The 18,602-nt window shown below is 41.0% G+C and overlaps 1 protein-coding gene across 5 annotated transcripts in view; it reads left to right on the plus strand.

Annotated features, from left to right (window-relative positions):
- Positions 1–18,602, plus strand: part of runx1t1 (RUNX1 partner transcriptional co-repressor 1) — a 54,583-nt gene that overhangs the window by 13,489 nt on the left and 22,492 nt on the right. The gene's annotated exons all lie outside the window — the stretch shown is intronic.

An 18,602-nucleotide genomic window follows, 5' to 3' on the forward strand; every position in this document is an offset into this window, starting at 1 on the left:
TGAAAAATCAGTGTTTTACATGTAAAATGCAACACAGTCCAAAACTCTATGGTTGTCTTTGTGGTGGGGAGAGGAATAGGGAGACAATTAACATACACGTTTAGCATTTTGTCAACAAAATAATGATACAGAATGTCACTATTAAAAATAATGTTGAAATTATGCTTTTGAACTTTGAACACCAGGCTCATTCCTTTATATTTTATTTTTTATTTTTATTGATCCATTTAAAATTAACACTAACATTGAACAACAGTATGTTTGGCATCATTTGCTAACCCATAACCCAACAATGACATAATCAGTAGCCAACTTGTAGCAGCCTGACTTTGACTTCATTTTGTCGTGTGCCCTCGATGAGGTTTTCCTCATTGAGGCTCCTGGCTCACTGCCTTGTGCTGCATGTTGCGCTACACTAGCTTGTGCACTGGTTAATTATGACTGTCAAGCCAGGCTTTCACAGTGATTCACTATGGAATAAGAGAGTTGGCAGGTATACAGATGTATCATTAGCGCCACCTAGTGATGCAGTTAGAAGCTAATAGCAGTTCCTAGTCCAGACAGACTTGAAAAAGAGTTGATTCTGATAAACTCTGTCAATTCTCTGTATTGCTGCACATTTTTCTTTCCTCTTGTTTTTTTCTTTCATCTATTCTGCTCAACTGTCTCCATTGGCTTTGCTCCCTTCTCTCTGGCTTCTGTTTCGCACCTCAATCTTTCAACACCCTGGCCCTCCCCTTTCTTGCTCGCTTGTTTGTTTTTTTTTTCTGCCTGTTGCCACTTCTATTGCCAATGTCAGTTGTGCTGTCTCCTGCTCTGTTGCGACAAATCAGGCACCCCATTCATCTCGTGTCATCTGTGTTTCAGAGAACTGGAAATGTGCGCTCTCTCCTCCTGTCTCCACTGACAGCCACCTCTCCACTTTATCATTGGCAAGCAGATTAGACTGGAAGTGGGCCAAGTCACTGAGTGTTGGATAAATGGAAAGTGGCCATGAGTGAGGATTTATAGGACTGGTTGAGGTTGCCCAAGATGGAAAGAAATGGGGCAGTGCCCTATTGTGATCAGATGGTTTATTTGCTCTAGATCCTTGAGGCACAGTGGGAAGTGCATTTAAATTACAGTTCCTTACACTCTGTAAGAAGAGTGTGGATATATTGGAAAGTTTACTGTAGAAATCAAGCATCTGTGTGCAGAGACATTGTGTCAGTAATCTGCTGCAGTTTGTGCCTTCAGGTAAGAAAACAAAAATTGTTTCTGCATAACCATTAACAAACCTTACGGTGGTTAAGCAAGTAGTTTGATGGCAAGCAGCTGAGATTGAAAGAATCCAGCACACCATCCACCCACTTACACACACACACACACTGGCCCGCACACATGCATGCACCCATAGCAAAAAAGTGATTTGTTCTACCTCATTAGCATGTATTGTGGCGAGCGGGCGTAACACACTGAAAGGTGAAATGGGTCCTCCATGAATAGCACACCAGTCAGCAGAGGACAGGAGAAGGAAGGGAGGGGGGAGAAGAGCAGGGGGACGGAGGAGAGTGTCCAGATGGCTGGGGACCTGCCGCGCACACAGGGAGTCTCTCACTCCCTTTTTTTTTCTCTGTTGATTGCACCTCTTCTACTACTACACTCACTTTCACTTGCTCCCTTTCTGCAGCTCTCTCTTTTCTCACTTCCATCAGACACACACACACACACACAGCCAGGCCCTTCCTCCAGAATTGCTGTTCCCTTGCAGCCATCATACATTTCAAATGCACGGACACATACACATACACACAGATGTCTGTAGTATGGATGTATGATATAATACACACAAATTGTTTCCATTATTTTCTTACCAAACCCTTCATATTTATTTTAATCACCTCCACTTTTCCCATCTACTCCTTTCTTCTCTCCTCTTTCCTTAATTAAAGGTTTACATTGACTGATTAGAGCTACACCACTGTCCACCTTGAGGTCTACACACTTTAGACAGATTTCACTTAGCCTCCTTCTTCAGTGTGCTGTCTATGCTATGACTGTGTTTGATATGCGGTATTGAGACTCTGTTTCTGGTGAGTTACATCAGATTGCACTAAAGCTGAGGCCATCTTTGGTTGATCCTTTGACAGAGAAAGAGAAGAGAGGGAGAGAAAGTCACAGAAAGGAAGACTACTGATGCTTGCCCTGATGTTCCCTTTCCTTTTCTCTCAACAATGTGTAGCTCTGCCAGAATATCTGTTTATTTATCTTCCCATCTGTGTGTGTCTGTACATCACTCTCCTTGTCTGTCACTAACTCTTTCATTCTCCCATCCTTCTTCTCTTATTTTGTCTCCCCATCCATCCCTCCCCTCTCCTCTACACTTTTCTCTTTTTTCCTGTATCTCCCTCTCAGAGTGTCTTCTCTGTGTGCCTGGTAGAGAATCACTAATGGTCTCTACTGGGGTGTAAACTGTGTGAGGTTCCATGTATTCTGTACACTGGACGCACACACACACGCACACACACACACACACACACACACACACACACACACACACACAAGTTTTAGTGCACAGGCAGGGGTTAGTGGGCAAAGCAGAAGAAAGGGAATAGAAGGAAAGAGGCAGACATGTTTGGGTGGTGGTGATGTTGTGTACTGTCATGTCAGTCAAAGCACAACCCTGTAGTTTCAAGCCATATCACTTCTTTGGTCTTTTTGCATGTATCTCCTTCTCTCCTTGCTTCCCTTGTTTCTCATTCATTGCTCTGTGCCATTAAACCTACAAATTTCAAAGTGCCAGTGGCGACTTCAGTGTGTGTTTCTGTGTGTGTGTGTGTGTGTGTGTGTGTGTGTGTGTGTGTGTGTGTGTGTGTGTGTGTGTGTGTGTGTGTGTGTGTGTGTGTGTGTGTTTGGGTGGGTGACTGACAGAGAGAGAGAGACAGAGAGAGAGAAAGAGAGCATTTTGTGGGTGTGTGTCTCACTCCATCACCCCTGCTATTCAAATCTACCTCATTGACTCATCATTGAGTGAGCCCTCCAAAGCTCTATTGAGTTTATCAAGTCTTGCACAAAAAAGTTACTCCCATTCTCCCAACACACACACACACATATTCATTAGTTGGCTCCATCCCACACAAAACAGGCTTGACGCACCATTTAATTCTCCTTAGCAAAACGTTTTCTCATCATCAGTATTGTGTGACTATTCAGTTTGTTAATGTGGCTGTATGAAGGAAGCCTTTTATTTGCCTGTTGTGAATTTAAGCACATATATTAACCCATACACTGAGATTGACTCTTTAATAGCCTGAATAGGTGCTAAAGGGGGGAAGGTGTTGGGTGGCAGGAGAGGAGACGAGAAGTAGAAGATCTACGTTTGGGATGTAGCTAGCTTACTTAAAGCTTCTTGACAAGTTGACTTGTTTAATACCTGCATAAAGTAAAGGCTTTGATGCTTATTCATGGAGACACTCACACAGAGAGAGAGTAATTTAACACAGCACGACTCATATCCCATGCAATTGTAAATGTGGTATTTGCAATGCGAGCGCCTCAAATGTATTTGTCCCTTTTTAACAAAAGTGTTCAAATGGCAGGCAATGCCATTATAACAAACAGGTGAAATTATAGGTATTACAAAATCTAGACCAATGCAAACAATCATCACTATTTGGCCATGGGGTTTCGCAAAGCCTTTGTTGCTGTCAGTTGGATTATGTGTTTTGGTAAGCCTCTCACCAAAGTGTTTGTTTGCTTGCCTACGTGTGTTGCTGTTATTACATGTTTTTGTTGTGGATGAGATGGTGAAAGTGGGACTGCGTCCAGGCAATCTGGGACAGAGGAGTGAGAACAAATTACTTAAAAGGAGAATCCAGCATCCTGCAGTACTGAACTTGCAAAAATATGAGACAATTCCATTGGTGCTGTGAGCCAGTAACTCTCTATACCAGATAAGAAAAAGCTTCTATTGTAATGGCTGTTCACGTAGTTTTACTGGCATAGGTTAGCACTGGTTAATAAAAGATATCTGACTACAATAACTGGAAAGTGGGATTGTAAGTAAAGCTCATAACTTTTGTTTACTGAATGAACTAAATCTATTTTATAAATGTCTGCTAATGAAAGGAAATTTGAACTTAAAGAGAGAGGCTACGAGTATTTGAATGTGAGTAATTTTATGGGCCACACATCTCAGGGGAGCTGGTGGAGCTATTGCTATTGTTTTTCAGCACACACACAAATACTGTGTCTCTCATCTGTCTCTATCTCCTCTCTTGCTGTGTTATTATATTCTTTTAGCCCTTTCCCTCTTTCCTCCATTAATAGCATTTTAAGCAGCTCACTTGGGAACATGAGGCTTGTTGGTTTGCAATAATGTTAAAATGTGTCATCTCTCATCTCTACTATTGTGGCCAGACACACATTCACATTGAGAGGGAGGTAAATGCAGCTGAAAGGGTGAACAAGGGACGTTTGGTGTTATTTTTTTTTAAATCTACTTCAACCCTTCTGAACCTGAGACATGGTGCTTGAGATTGTGTGAATGTGTGTGCTTGTGTGGGTGCGCATGTGTGCGGATGCCTGCAAGCTGACAGGGAGTGAAAGCCCAGACATATGTTAATCAGATGCTGTGATGATGGCAGCACAGAAGGAGAGAGCGAGATAGGAAGAGAGGGAGACAGAGAGAGAGAGCTGGAGGGAGAAATGAGAAGTAAAAAGAAATGCCGAGCTTTTAAAGGAGAGAGTGAGAGAAGAATAGAGATATATAGAAAGAAGGGGACAGGGATGTAAGGAGAAGAAATGAGCAGAAAATGACCAGAAGTGGTGCAGTAGTTCATTTTCTATCTGCAAAAACCACAGCTGAGAATCGATTCAATCCATTAGTTTAACTGAATGGACCTACACTACATTTTTTCTCTTGGTGCTGGATATACATTCACTATACTGAGTGCAGGTTTTTTTAATATTAGCCGACATTGTTATGCCTTAATTGTTTTGTGGTGATATGACAATGATGGGACTAAATTGTGTTACATTCTGTTAAGATCAATTATTTGAAGGTTAGAGAATAAATAGTTAAGATTTATTCAAAAACCTAAGTTAACCTTTGTTTAGTTTAATTATTTCTGAAATTATTATTAATAGTGTTAGTAAAAGTATTACTTAGTTGATTATTTTACAGGATGACATTAGGTTATTTTGCATATATTTTCAAAATAATGAATTTGGTACTTGACAGATATTTTGCTCTCTGTATTCATACACAAACGTGAAAACAGCAAACATGAAGGCACTACAAAGGTGGGGAGGTGAGTGGCTTATCAGAGAAAATGAGAAATGGAGAGGAATACTTAGAAATCCAAGAGAAGAGGAGAGCTGGAAACAGGAGAGTTGTGGGGGATTTCTACTCAAGAGAGTTCACAGGGGGCCAGAGAAGCAGCAGACGGCTGCTCCAAATGGATTTTCCTTGTTTGTAATGAGGCTACTTCTTCTGCCGCTGCCAGACCATGTGGTGTTTTTGGGGGGTTGGATGGGGAGGACAGAGAGAGGCAAACAGAAATAGAGGAGGATGAGTGGTGAAAATGGGTGGAAGTGGCAAAGCTAGAACAGGAAGAAGGGAGCCCTGGGACAAACTATAGGCGACTGAATGAGAAAGAGGCTGTGAAGTGTAGGAAGAATAGAAGTGGAGTAGTGTTCAGTCGTAGATCTTTCTGATGGTGCAGTTGCCAGAGGACAGGGGGGTTGGGGAATGAGCGAGAATTGGGCAGGAAGGGAAGAGGAAAGAATAGATGGTGGGAGAAACAATCAGTCATTTCAGGTAGTGGTGGCCAGTGAAGGGGAAGGAAATAAATGGACCAACGAATAAGTAGAGGGAGGAGATTTGTTGTAAAGTAAAAAAAGTATTAGCTTGGTGGTATTCAAAGATTTATGGTATTAAACTGTGTATTAGGATAAATGTAACACCATCTGGACATGTATATTGAGTTCTGTCAACACTAGTCAGATAATGAGCTAATTACCCAAATCACATGGGAACATATTCCAGCAGAGCAATATAAAGGTCGATGTGTGGAGTACTGGCGCCTGTCCTTGGCCTTCTTTTTCAAACAGTGGTTCAGAGGTTAAATAAGAAACATATGAAAGAGTGTTTCACCAAGGGCAAAACTCTGGTAGACACTGTGACCTTTTTTACAGTAGCTTTACTTTGATGTGAATTCCATGGCTGCAAACTCATATTACCTTCCACTTCCCCGTTCATCTTTCTTGTTATTTTCTCTCTTTATTCTCTGAAAACATCTAATTAAACTGCTGTTGTCACTGTATTTCATTCTCTACATTGTTTTTTGCTATTTTGTTTCATTTTGACTCTTTCAATAGAGAAACATTGTGTTATATGACTTACCTTTCATTTACTCCTTCTGTTCCATAATTTTTAATCTATCTGGTTTTTCACGCTCGTATTTATACGCTCAAGTCTAGATCCAGATCCAGGCTTTCGTCTTGTCCCTTCAGGGATCACCACAGCGGAGCGTATTCCACGTGTTGATTTTGCATGAGTTTTTACGCTGGATGCCCTTCCCTGCCCCAACCCTACCATTTTATCCGGGTCCTGGGCGGAGCCACACCTAACGTGGTGGGCTTCGAAACCTGCAGCCTTCTGCATCCCAGCCCAATCCTCTACCACTAAGCAACCTATTATATGCTTAAGTCTAAAATATATTTACTGCATACACATTTCTTTCAGTAATATCACTTTGGGACACCTCTTGTGCTCCCTCATCTCATCTGTAGGTCTACTGGGGAGAGGATGAGGAAAAACAGGAAAATACATTTAGAAAAGAGCCTCTGTGGACTGTATGTCTCATTTGATTCCATGTAATCACTCAAATGTTGAGTTGAAAAATGCATGTCAAGTGTCAACACACAGGTAGTCATTGGATAACTAAGGGATTTGTGGCTTGGAAATTTATCGGATAAGCTGAGACGTGATGAGAGAACTCGAGGAAAGACGGAGAACGACTGAGAGTTTATGAAAGCAAAAACAAGGGCAGAGAGTGAAGCAGAGGGAGAAGTCAGAAGCAGTGCACAGATGGTGAGCTGACAGCGGCCGGCTGTGCATATGCACATGTGCTCATCTTTATGTGTGTGCACAGTGTTCATATTATGCATATTTGTGGACGGTGCATGTATGTGGAGTGCATGTCTGCCCTTGCTTTACGTGTGCATCCATGCATGTGTGTGTGTCTGTGCCCTCTGAGCTGAGGAGAGGTACTGCATGTGCGCAGAACTGTTCCTCCCAGATGGCACTGGCAGACAGACACTGCAAAGGCTGGCAGAGTTGGCACGGCTACCCAGCACACAGTTGGCACTGCCAGCCACCATGCTCTCCCCTATGTACTGGGGTGAGGGTACCTGCTGCCAGCCACCTAAGCTCATTGACTGACTGGCAAGCTGTCTACCAAGTCACTGCAGTTGCTAAAGTTTCTCTGTCTGTCTTGATCCTTCAGAGAGAGTCCTTCAAATCTAAAATAAAAGTCTGTTTTATTTTTAAGATTTTACTGTCCAGATGCAGTCATTTCGTGAATCTGTTACTGTAGCTTGAAGCAACATCACAAGAATTCAATAGTTTAGATCGTAAGAGCTGCATTGTGATTATATTGTTGATTTTGTAATTCCAGCAAAGGTTTCATGTCTTAATTTTGTTGACAAATCATCGCCATTAAACAGTGATGTCTCTTAACATACGATTGCCCTGATCTATAGGCCTTTGCTGGAAGGTTGCCAGCACTGGAGGCTTTCCAGCTGAACGCCTTGATGTTTTCTCTCTGTGTGTCAAGAAAACAAGCCGTTCATATAAGGATGAATAGCTACTGAGGATAAAGGGCTGTATTAATTTAAGTGTTTGTGTGTGTATGTGCTGATGGCAAATGCACAGGAATGTCTGCCTCCGTGTAGGCAGTGTGTGTGTGTATGTGGGTGTGAGTGTGTGCGTGTGTGTGTGTGGACATTATTCTTCCCATGCTTTTAACAGGAAGTGTAAACTACATTAAGCACACGCATTCCTGTGTTTAACGGCAGTCTTCTGCTGTGTATGCGTTGTGTGTGAGAGTGCATCTGTAAGTGTGTGCGCCTCTGAGGAAGCAGCTGTGTAAGCGGCGCCATGTGTCAGGTCGGGAACACTTAAGCAGAACCAAGACACTGCGTGTGTGTTTGTGTGTGCATGTGTTTCTGTATTCTAAAGCATGTGTGTGAGTGTGTACATGTAACTGGGGGGATATTTTGGCCACCCATCTGCACTAGGCTATTTTGCTACTGTTTCTGTAGGCACACACACACACACACACACACACACACAGTCACGCACACACAGACCTAGCACTGTGCCAGGCAAGCTGTTCACTAGCTTGTGCTGGCAACGCTCCAGAGAGAGTGGTGGCATCCATCTGTAGCACTGGAAAGCGGTTAGGCTGTGTCCCTGAGTCTGTGTGTGTGTTTGTGATTGTGATTATGCTGCAGAAAAAACAATGGGTTTGCTGTGATGATGCTATTAGTAGTATCAGTGGTGGGTGTGGGCACAGAGTTCAGAGTTGGTTAAAAAGATGTTGTTGTTTGATGGACAGTGGGAGGTGGATGTGGGAGGGACAGTGATCTGAAGCGCCTCCTGCAGAACAAAGTCTGCAACATGTGTCTCACAGTGCAGATTTAACTTTCATCAAGTTTGAGCAAAGTTTTGACTGTTCTGATATTGATGATTCTGGTTACGTAACAAGTGATATCCGTACGTTTCATCTAAAGACTGAATAAACTTAACTAAACAAAATTTTTAATACATTTCAGGTGAAATCAAATTGAGTTGAATTTGATGATTATTTCCATTTATGCTTATGTATTGAATACACAGCATGTGTCATAATATATAAAAAGCCAAACCAAGTTAATAATTAGTACCACATACATTGAACTTCTGACTCTAGAAAGCAGTTTGTCTCTGTCCCTGGTCTTTTAAAGGTCAGCCATCCTGTGAACTGGTATTCCTGCCCATGTTGAGATGCTCTCTTCTTGTTTGTTAGTGGACTCAGATTGCTGTTGGGTGACAGGGTGTTGAAACAGTCAAAAGTGAAACGATTAGGGAAAAGAGCTGAAGAGAAGGTGTGTAATGGTGAGATGAAAGAAGACAAAGACACATCGCTGACCCGGAATGGTCACAGTGGTATTGCGTCTGCATGTGTGTGTGTTTGTCCATCACAGACAAAGAGAGAGACCAGAGGCCATCCCTCTGCTGTGTTTGCCTTCAGCTGTACTCTACTCTCAGCCACTCATAGCCATTAGCAAACCATGGTCACCGTATCGCACACAAACACAGGTACACGCAGTGTAGAAGCCTGGAAATGCCCTGATGCGAGGTCAAACCAACCACCACTCTCTGGCTCCCTGGTTACCAGATGAGACTAAGAACCCATTTTTAAATGTCTTCTACTGCCTGAGAGAAGAGGGAGGTCTGGAGGAGAGCGAGCATTAAAAGAAAAAAGGTAGCAGTTTTCAGAGGTTTTTTCGGTTTTGCAAATCTGGTTCTACTTAGCAGAGCCCTGGAACACATTTCATAAATTGCAGACATATTTTATCGTAGCGGCTTTGGGGAAGATAGTTAACCGGCAGTAATTTCCAACACATGGCAGCCGTCATGTGATATTTTGAAAACACCGGGCCGACGGGTTCTTAGCCACCATCCCCCCACCCCCCCAGGAACCCTCCTGTCTTACTGCTAGCCTCTGCCCTCGTTTTTTCTGTGCTTGTCCTCTGCCTCTCACGTTTGATTTCCCCATCTGTCTCTCATAGGAGCTTAATGTTATCGCTCATTTTCACTCTCTTTATTCAGGGTCTTCTTCTCCCTTTTCCTATTTCTTCCTTCTTTCTACAACTCAGTTTTTTGCATCTTTCAGCCCTCTCTGCTCTTCTACCCATTACACAAAATCCCTGCTCTTTCGCTTAGCCAACATTGTATATCACTCCATCCACACACTCTCCATCCTTCTTCCCCCTCTGCACCTCTGTCTCCATAAGATAACTGTCATGTAAAACGCGAGGCCCTTTATTGTCTGTTAAAAATTGATTTTACTCCTGAAGAGGGATGTGATTCCTTTCAGCATGATCACACCCAGGCTGCAGAGAACGGTTTCCATCTAGCGTAAGTGGACATGGTGGGTGAAAAGATACAAATTGCCACTTGAGTGTGTGCATATCAGTATTTATCAATGTGTTTGTGTTTATAGATGGAGTGGATTTGTGTTTATAGACAGCACAATGGGATCCCCATAGTAAGGCTTTATGAACTATACAGTGTGCTATCTTATAGACTGTAAGCAGCAACAATATGATTCCTCAGCCAAACAACACATTTATTTACTATATCACAAAAGAAAAAGGTAACTTACTCACTGTGTACTACGCAATGTGTCGCCTTCTTCTGTGTTTTGTGTGACCCCTTCCCTGTTGGCGTAGAGTCTTGCCTGGGAAAACACCCAGATCCATTCAAGTTCACTTGGCTGTTTGACAACATGGCACCAGAAATGAGCCAAACTGTATGCAGAAAGCCCATTTCCATAGGCTGGCTTCCATCAAATGGCCTAAAAGAGCTCACCGAGGCTTACATCTGATTTATACTGTATCCATCTATTGTCCCCAAAATGCAACGTTTACATCATGTTGGCAGTGACAGGCTAGCTATAAGAAAAACAATGCTTTTGATAGAGTTTTCGTCTGTTTGGCCTTACTGTGGAAAAATGTCTGACGGAAATGTTTTTCTAATGCAGCTATATTCTCCCTTCTGCCGTCTTGCTCATATTTACTTTACCTTTACCTCTCACTGATCCTCTTATTTCCCCTCTCCACCCTCTCTCTATATTTTTTCCACCATTCACTCACCACTTATTCCTATAGCATTTTTTACTAGCCCCTGTAGTTCAATCTTGCCTGGAAACAAGATGTGGCAGGAATCAGTACGATTTGAGAGGATGCGTAACGGGCACTGTGAATCATTTTTATTGTTCCTTAACACTTACTTCCTCTTTCGCTGCAAGACAGACTTTATTCAAACAGATGGGTAAAAGATGCATTACTATGAATATGTCTTTTGAAAAAAGGAGGCATCTGATGTTATACGGGCATGTTTTATTGTCCAGTGCATGCATACGTACATGTGTGTAGTTTGAGGTGCTGTGCTGGATTTGTGTCTTTAGTTTATGTATTTTTGTGTTTGTGTGTGTATGCATAGGCGAGTGCATGTTAATGTTTATGTGATCGAACAGATGGTGTTCAGACCTTTGTGTGCAATTGAGAAATCTCTTTATATCTTTTCTGGGTTGACAAGTGTGAACACATAATGTTACACTGAGAGAAAAATACAGATATGGCTGGAGATGCAAAGGACTGACAACACTGATCAGGAGCAGATCTCTTCTTAATGGTCTACTGCTGCATTGTACCATCACTCTTTTACTATTATAATTATTATAAATACTATAAAAACTGTCTGTGTATTCATTACATTGGGATCAGGAAGGGTCATAATTTATTTCCAATTAAATTTCATGTGTTTAATTTTGGGGCGTTTTATAGTATTGAATATTATAAAGCATTGTTAAATGTCATTTTCTTGTGATAAAGAATCACCTTTAAATTAACTTAAACATTTCTCCAGCATTTGTGGATCTGAACGAGAAACTCACACATAGCTACTGAAAATCCATAGCTAGCATTTTTCTACAATATGATTGGTAGATGGAAACGAAAAACTTAATTAAAATTAAGTAACTATCCATTAAACTGTTTCACCAGAAAAACCTTAGGGGGTAATGGTCATAGAAATTATGCTTTTCCTGTCACAAATTACTTCAGCATCAATCGACAAATTTAAATTATTGAATCCTTGCATGAGTCTCAGCTCCATGTCTGATTAGTTCTCGAAAAAAATGATAAAATAATATTTGTTTCTTGGCTGTGGATTTCAAGCCACATGAAAATGCAAAATTAAAAGAAAAGGAAAAGATGTACCGTTAGATAGATGAACAGACCCCATGGAAAATCATGTAAAGTAATGGGATTAGTATTAAAGGCGTCACAAGTGAATGCCAACACTATATGCTGATTTCTTAACTTCATCACCTCAACATTCTCATGAATGGCACATCATCAAACAAAGCCTTTTAGAAAGCAAATGGGAAGAGAGAAAAAAAAGTCCAGTGGGACACACTGATGGTGGTACTGCTCTCCTCTGCATCTGCTGCAGAGGGAAATAAATAAGATGATGGAAATCAGATCTATGTGTTTGTGCTAGAGAGAGGGCGAAAGAAGTGAGAGTTGTGTTCTTTTGCTTTCAGTGTGTGTGTGTGTATGTATCTTTGCAGCTGTGTGTTTGTCTATGTATTTGTGTCTTTATGGGTTTGCCATAGGGCGTTGCATCCATACATCTTCTTGACAAGCGGGTGTGGTTTGATGGGACATGCTCTGCATACTGCTCCATCTGGCTGCGGATGAATCTGTGTGTGTGTGTGTGTGTTTGTGTGTGTGTGTGTGTGTGTGTGTGTGTCTGTTTGTGTGTGTGTGCATGCGTGCTCTAAAAGACGAGGAATGATGGAAAGAGAAGAGGGGTTACTGCACTTGCATACCATTCCTCTGTTTCTCTGTGTACTCTGTCTGAATCTCAATCGTCCCACCTGTCCCTCATCTGTGTTCTTTAACACAACCATTCTCTCTATTCTTATCTCTCTCTCTTTCTCTCTCTTACCCAGTTCCCTCGCTCCACATCTGTACCTAGCACACAGAGCGATCACCAAAAGCAACAATCACGCCATCGCTGTATCGCTTCATCTATTCCATTACCTATCTGCCCCGCTCCCTCTCTTCACACATGATTGTGTAGTGTGTGTGCATGTGTGTCTGTGTAGGGGTTATAACGCACCTGGAGGCACCATTTTGCACTGACATTAGCATGTTGTGGACATTAGTACTCAAACCACAGGCCTCCCGAGGCTTCAGTGCCTCACAGTTTTCACTTTGACACCTACTTATCAATGTGTGTTCTCAAGGTATTATGCACGTCTGGATCATATGTTTCCCTGTGAGTGCAAGGCATAAGTGGGTCAATTTATATGCATTTTTCCATTTAACTACATAATGATGATATCTTATGTCTGACTAATGCAATCTTGTTGTTTATGTCACAGTCACCAACACTCAAAAATTCACCCAGCGTGATTGAAATCCATTGTTGCTTTGAAGAATGGGATTTGCCTGTGTGAAGTACTCTCGAGTGGCATATTACTGCCACTGTTATCACATCATTTTCTGGGTCTCCAACTGCACGATTACAGTGCACACATACACTCACACAAACCCACATACACACAGAGGCAATTTTAGCTTATGAAGTGTGTAATGGAGATTGTTTGACTCCATCTCTTGATGACAGACTTTGAAGTCATTGTAACCTCTATGAATAATCTAAAACACCGAGGTTAGGCAATGCTGCCCCCATTTCAAAAGGTGATTTGAATATGAAATGACCTAGCTTTGTAAGGCATGATGAAATGCAAAAAGGTTTTGATATAATGTTGTGTTTTTGCCTTGAGTTGTGGGTTAGCACAGTCCTTTCTGTAATATATTGAACTTCTCAGGGACTGCGTTCCTTCGAGATATCATTCATTGCAACAACCTTGTTTTAGGCGAGTGATGTAACTTGCATGTAACCTTAGAAAAGGCGTGTATCACAAGTCAACGGGGGGATAAAAATCTCCTTTCTTTGAGCTCAACTGAAAGACGGTATGAGCGAGAGGGAGAAAAAAGCGAATAAGGAAAGAAAAAAAGATATCGCAAACATTGAGGATCACGTAACCATGGACGATGCAAATGGGTGATGTAAATATGAAGACATCCTTGTGAGTGGCAGGTAGTTGTCCAGGGTTCTGCCTTATTTCTAGGATCACTCTGTGAGTCAGAAGGATAAATTGTAACGATATTAAAGAAGTTACAAACAAGAGCAACTTTTTCTTATTTTTTTTTTATAGGATGCCTTTGAAAGTGTATTTAGAGAGATGTGAGGGAGGATAGCATCTGTAATTCTTGTGATTTATTTTCCAATCACAACAAAGAGTATGATAAGCCCAAAGCCTAAAGTGTGCTGGGTTATCCCAGCGGAAGTTGGGAAGAGCCAGTTAGTTCAGAGTCAGAAGGGCCAAGGAGATTAATAAAAAAGTAAAGAAGAAAAAACTTTTTTAGAACACTTTTAACTCTTTAATCCAATAAAACAGGGGGACATCACTCCTCACAGCTTGAAGACATGCAACCCGTGATAAGGGGTTGTGATCAGGATTGATCTATACCCAGATCTTTTTCATTGCATGTGATACTAACATTACTTGTGCTGAGTTAGTTAATCCTTACATTATGTAGACTTAGCAATATAACCCCATTAGCACTCGAGAGTGCATATTTTAGTCAGATGTCTGTGTAATTACCTTTGGCACATGCTATGGTATGATGCTCACTAATTATATACAAAATGCATTTAATGAAGTAGCACTACAGCCCTCAGTTTGAGTCTCATTTTGGCCAATTGTATTATAAATATTTGCACTAAGAGCTCCTTTATGATGCTTGGAATACAACCATGCACTGAGTGGCGGTTGTGAGACATTAATCACTGTCATCTGTTGGCATGATCATCAATAGGTTTGGCACCTCAGCCTGCATTGAGTGCACAAGTGAATCAACACACATTTGAGAGGCTCTTTTGTGCCTTTATAGCTAATTGCTGCCTCTCCAACAATCGTCCTCATCCTCCTCAATCCATTAATTCCTGGACAACAGCACTTCTGAGAAGTCGTAAAGTGAGTAAGGCAAAGTCAAAGCACTCACGCCTTTCCATTAAAGCTCCACACATCGATACCTGTCCAGTGCTGGAATACCATCCATCGGCTGGCCACAGATCTCCTGCTTTACCTACAACATGCAACTGATGGGGCAGTAATTTGGCTAATAAATGGACATAGATGTGCATTAAGTTCAGCCATTAACATTTAACAGATGTATTAGACTGGATCAGATGTCTGACTTTGTTTTCAAGGTTGTTTAATATTGCTTGTTCTTTTTGAATTGAAATATGCATGAGGTACCATGCTGCAATAAAATCAAGATCAGCCTGACTGTTATATGTAGTAGATTTTAATTTAAAATATTCTACATGTCATATTTACTCCTAAAAATATATAACACACATTCAAACACATACTGTTTACAGTAATATGTGTTGCTCATAAGATGTATTTGGATTTTCCTCAACACTGGGTAAATTACCTTGTGGAGATAGTTTTGCTATTGATTCCATAGCAAGTGTGAATGGGTGGGTGCAGTCCTTGTCGGTTAGTGTGAAGCCATTGATTTTATTCTACTTATACACTTTGCAGTGCTCTCAATCAAATCAGAAACAGAGAAGATGTCGTTTAGAAATCACAAGGTGTGTGTGTCTTTGTGTGTGTATCCAAGAGAGAGGCAGGATTTGTTATTGCCTGGATGTATGTGTATGTGTTTGCTGTGTGCACGGATTTCACACTAATTCATTCCTTATCTGTCATCTTGAGGGACAGTGGATACATTTCAAATGCTTTCAGGGTTTATGTTTCTCTCATCTCTCCCCGACAACTGCCATCCAATCATAACACTGACCCAGGTGTTAATCCCCAATTACAAGCCTGTAACCAAACTCATCTTTTCATACCGCCGCAGGGTCCATGGTGCCATGCAGGTGCTCAGGTGGATCTTGAGTTTAGACTTTAGTGGAGGGTTTTTTTTCCCACATGAATGTGTTTCACATGCTGCCTCAAAGATTTGATTGTGAAAATTAACAAATAGATTTTTTGCCAGATGTATTCAATTTAAAAGCAGCATCAATAATTAAAGTGATAATGCTCCACCCATCTGTCAAAACACCAAAAAAGAATGAAATTGTATTATTTGCATCTTGGGGACTACTAGAGGTCAGTATCTGATTGCAAATTGCATCATGGGGATGCGAGTCATTTACTCTATCCCTTTCTCTAGCTTGTCTCAAAGATTAAGGTAATTATGACATCATTTATATCCTAATTTAATGTCCTACTATCTAACAAAACATCACGTGAACCGGGCCAAATAATTAGAAAAGACAACAAATAAAAGTGTGGAAACCTTGAGCTGAAACATCTATTGAATTGGGATAAATGCAACCATATGGTGACTTCTCTGTGTTTGAATTTGGCTTGTTAAATATGTGTATGTATTTTATATTTTATATTTTAAATATATTTTATGCTTGACTGGAAAGTGATGAATTACCTTGGGTCCCATCACCCACCCATCGTCTTTAATGACCTTGTATTTTTATAGATAATATTTTAGGCAGACATACAGGATGTGATAGCTGGGAGCCAGGGGTAAGATTATATGTTTCCATTGACTATTATTCGGTACACTAAGTTTATAAAATAATCAGATTCAGACTTTTTTACTGTGGGGAGATTAGTGTGGTAAACCTTTCTCTGTCTGGCCAGTTTGGGTGGATGGAGAATGAAAGAGTGTGTGGAAAGAGATACTGTAGAGAGAGAGAAAAAGAGACAAGTTACCGAATGTGCAGCAGACAGTTCGGAGAGGCTCTGTTCCTGCTATCTTCTCTTCATGTCGACTTCTCTTTCACCTCCATTCTTTTCTGCTCTGCTTTCCTAATCACGCAGTTTTTCCCTTTTTCCCACTAATCTTTACTCTGTATCCATTCATGCCGCTCTCCTGCAGTTAATCTCCTTTGCCTTCATACTTTATTCCAATCCTTTATTTTTGAGCTAAATATCATATATTGGGTGAGTCACCAATAATGAATAAACTCATTTTAACACTGAGATTGAATAACTTTTTAATTCAAAACCAACTCAAATAATTTGAGATTAAACCCAATTACCCAACTGTTTCTCATGCTTCTTCATCTACATTTCCCAGTTAAATCTAACCGTCACCCTGTCTCTGTACCAGTGTGGTGGGAGCAACAAACAGCCAACCTTCCCAGTGATTTTATCAGCCGACACCTCCTAGCGTGGCACCAGAGGGTGAGCATTTTCAGAGGGAGGAGCGTGACCTCTGTCTGGGACGAGGGCTGTGATCTTTCCACTGGCTGTGTGGATTGTGTGACTTTTGTAATCTTTAGAAGATCCTGGAGAGTCAATTTGTCCTCAACTAACAACAAAGGAATATCTTAATAACAGTGTGTATCAGCAAGGAGCAGTGCAAAGCAGAATGACGTTGACAGTCGGCTCAGTTAGTTCAAACCATTTCGGTGTGTGTGGTCATAAGAAGCTTCTATAGGAGCAGCTCCTCTGTATTTAGGCTTTTGTTTCTAGGAAAATGTCAAGAATTCCATCTACTACTACTACTTCTCTAATTTTACAATCCTACTCAGTAAATCTGTAACGATTAAAAAAGCTAATCAGTGTTCCTAAACAGGTCCTGATGCTTTGTGAAATAACGGCATTGTATTTATGTTTCATCGATTTACATTACACTCCCTTTGCTCAGCATGTAGATTAAACACTGATTCAAATGTTCAATGCAGAAATGCAGCAACGGAGTCTCTCTATTTAGAATTTCAGTGACATCTCCATCTCTCAATCGCCACGCTGCTAAAGCCGAGCTAGTGTGACTAAATTACTAATAGTCACAGTGCACCTCAGCGCCAACACGGCTCAGCTTAGCTAACACGCTTAGGCCATCCTGCTTCTCTCCCATCAGTATTTCTCGTTCTGTTTAAACTTAAGACTGTTTATCTGAAGTTTACACTATGATTCTAAACAGTCAGCAGGGAGACGCACCAACATTCATGTAGTCTGGGCACTCTATACTCTAGACATTTGCAAACATAAAAACGCATTGAAGTTATGCAAATAAACAAAGTTACATGTAAAGTATTACCATTAAGTAAGAGCATGCATAGTTATCTTGCAGAATCACACACATAGAGTCTTTGCTATTACTGGCAGAAGAAGATCGTGGGACTAATATAATGTTTTTTTCTGAAACATGCACTGATTACAGAGTGTCTGCATGTGTGTATGTGTGTGTGTGTGTGGCACATGCATTCTTTCTGTGATTACAGCTATGTTCCCAGTGTCACAGACAATACTTTGTTTGTCTTGCAGCTCCTCCTTTCCCTCCTGTCCCTCTCTTTCTTTTCACCCTTCTTCTCTCTTTTCCTTTTTTTTAATCTCCCTTCACAATGTGCCACAAAGACAGTTGATAACAGTCTGTTGACTTTGCGATAGGCTTGAAGCCTTGTTACTATATTGCTGAAAGAAGTTGAGTATCGTACTCTGCCCGAAACAGGCTCAGTCCTCTTATCAATCCAAGACTGTGATAATGTCTTCTTGTTGTTCTCGTACATTTGATATGTCACAAAGCAGCTGAATTAAGTGAAATAAGCATGTCTCTATAGAGAACTTTTTGTTTGTTTTGGAATTGTTTTATAAGTGATATATACGTAAATTGTTCCCAGAGATGCAAGCATTGCATGTGTACTTACATTTACATTGCTTTTCTACCTATTG

The sequence above is a fragment of the Channa argus genome, chromosome 1 (genome assembly GCF_033026475.1).
Source record: "Channa argus isolate prfri chromosome 1, Channa argus male v1.0, whole genome shotgun sequence".
NCBI lineage: Eukaryota > Metazoa > Chordata > Actinopteri > Anabantiformes > Channidae > Channa > Channa argus.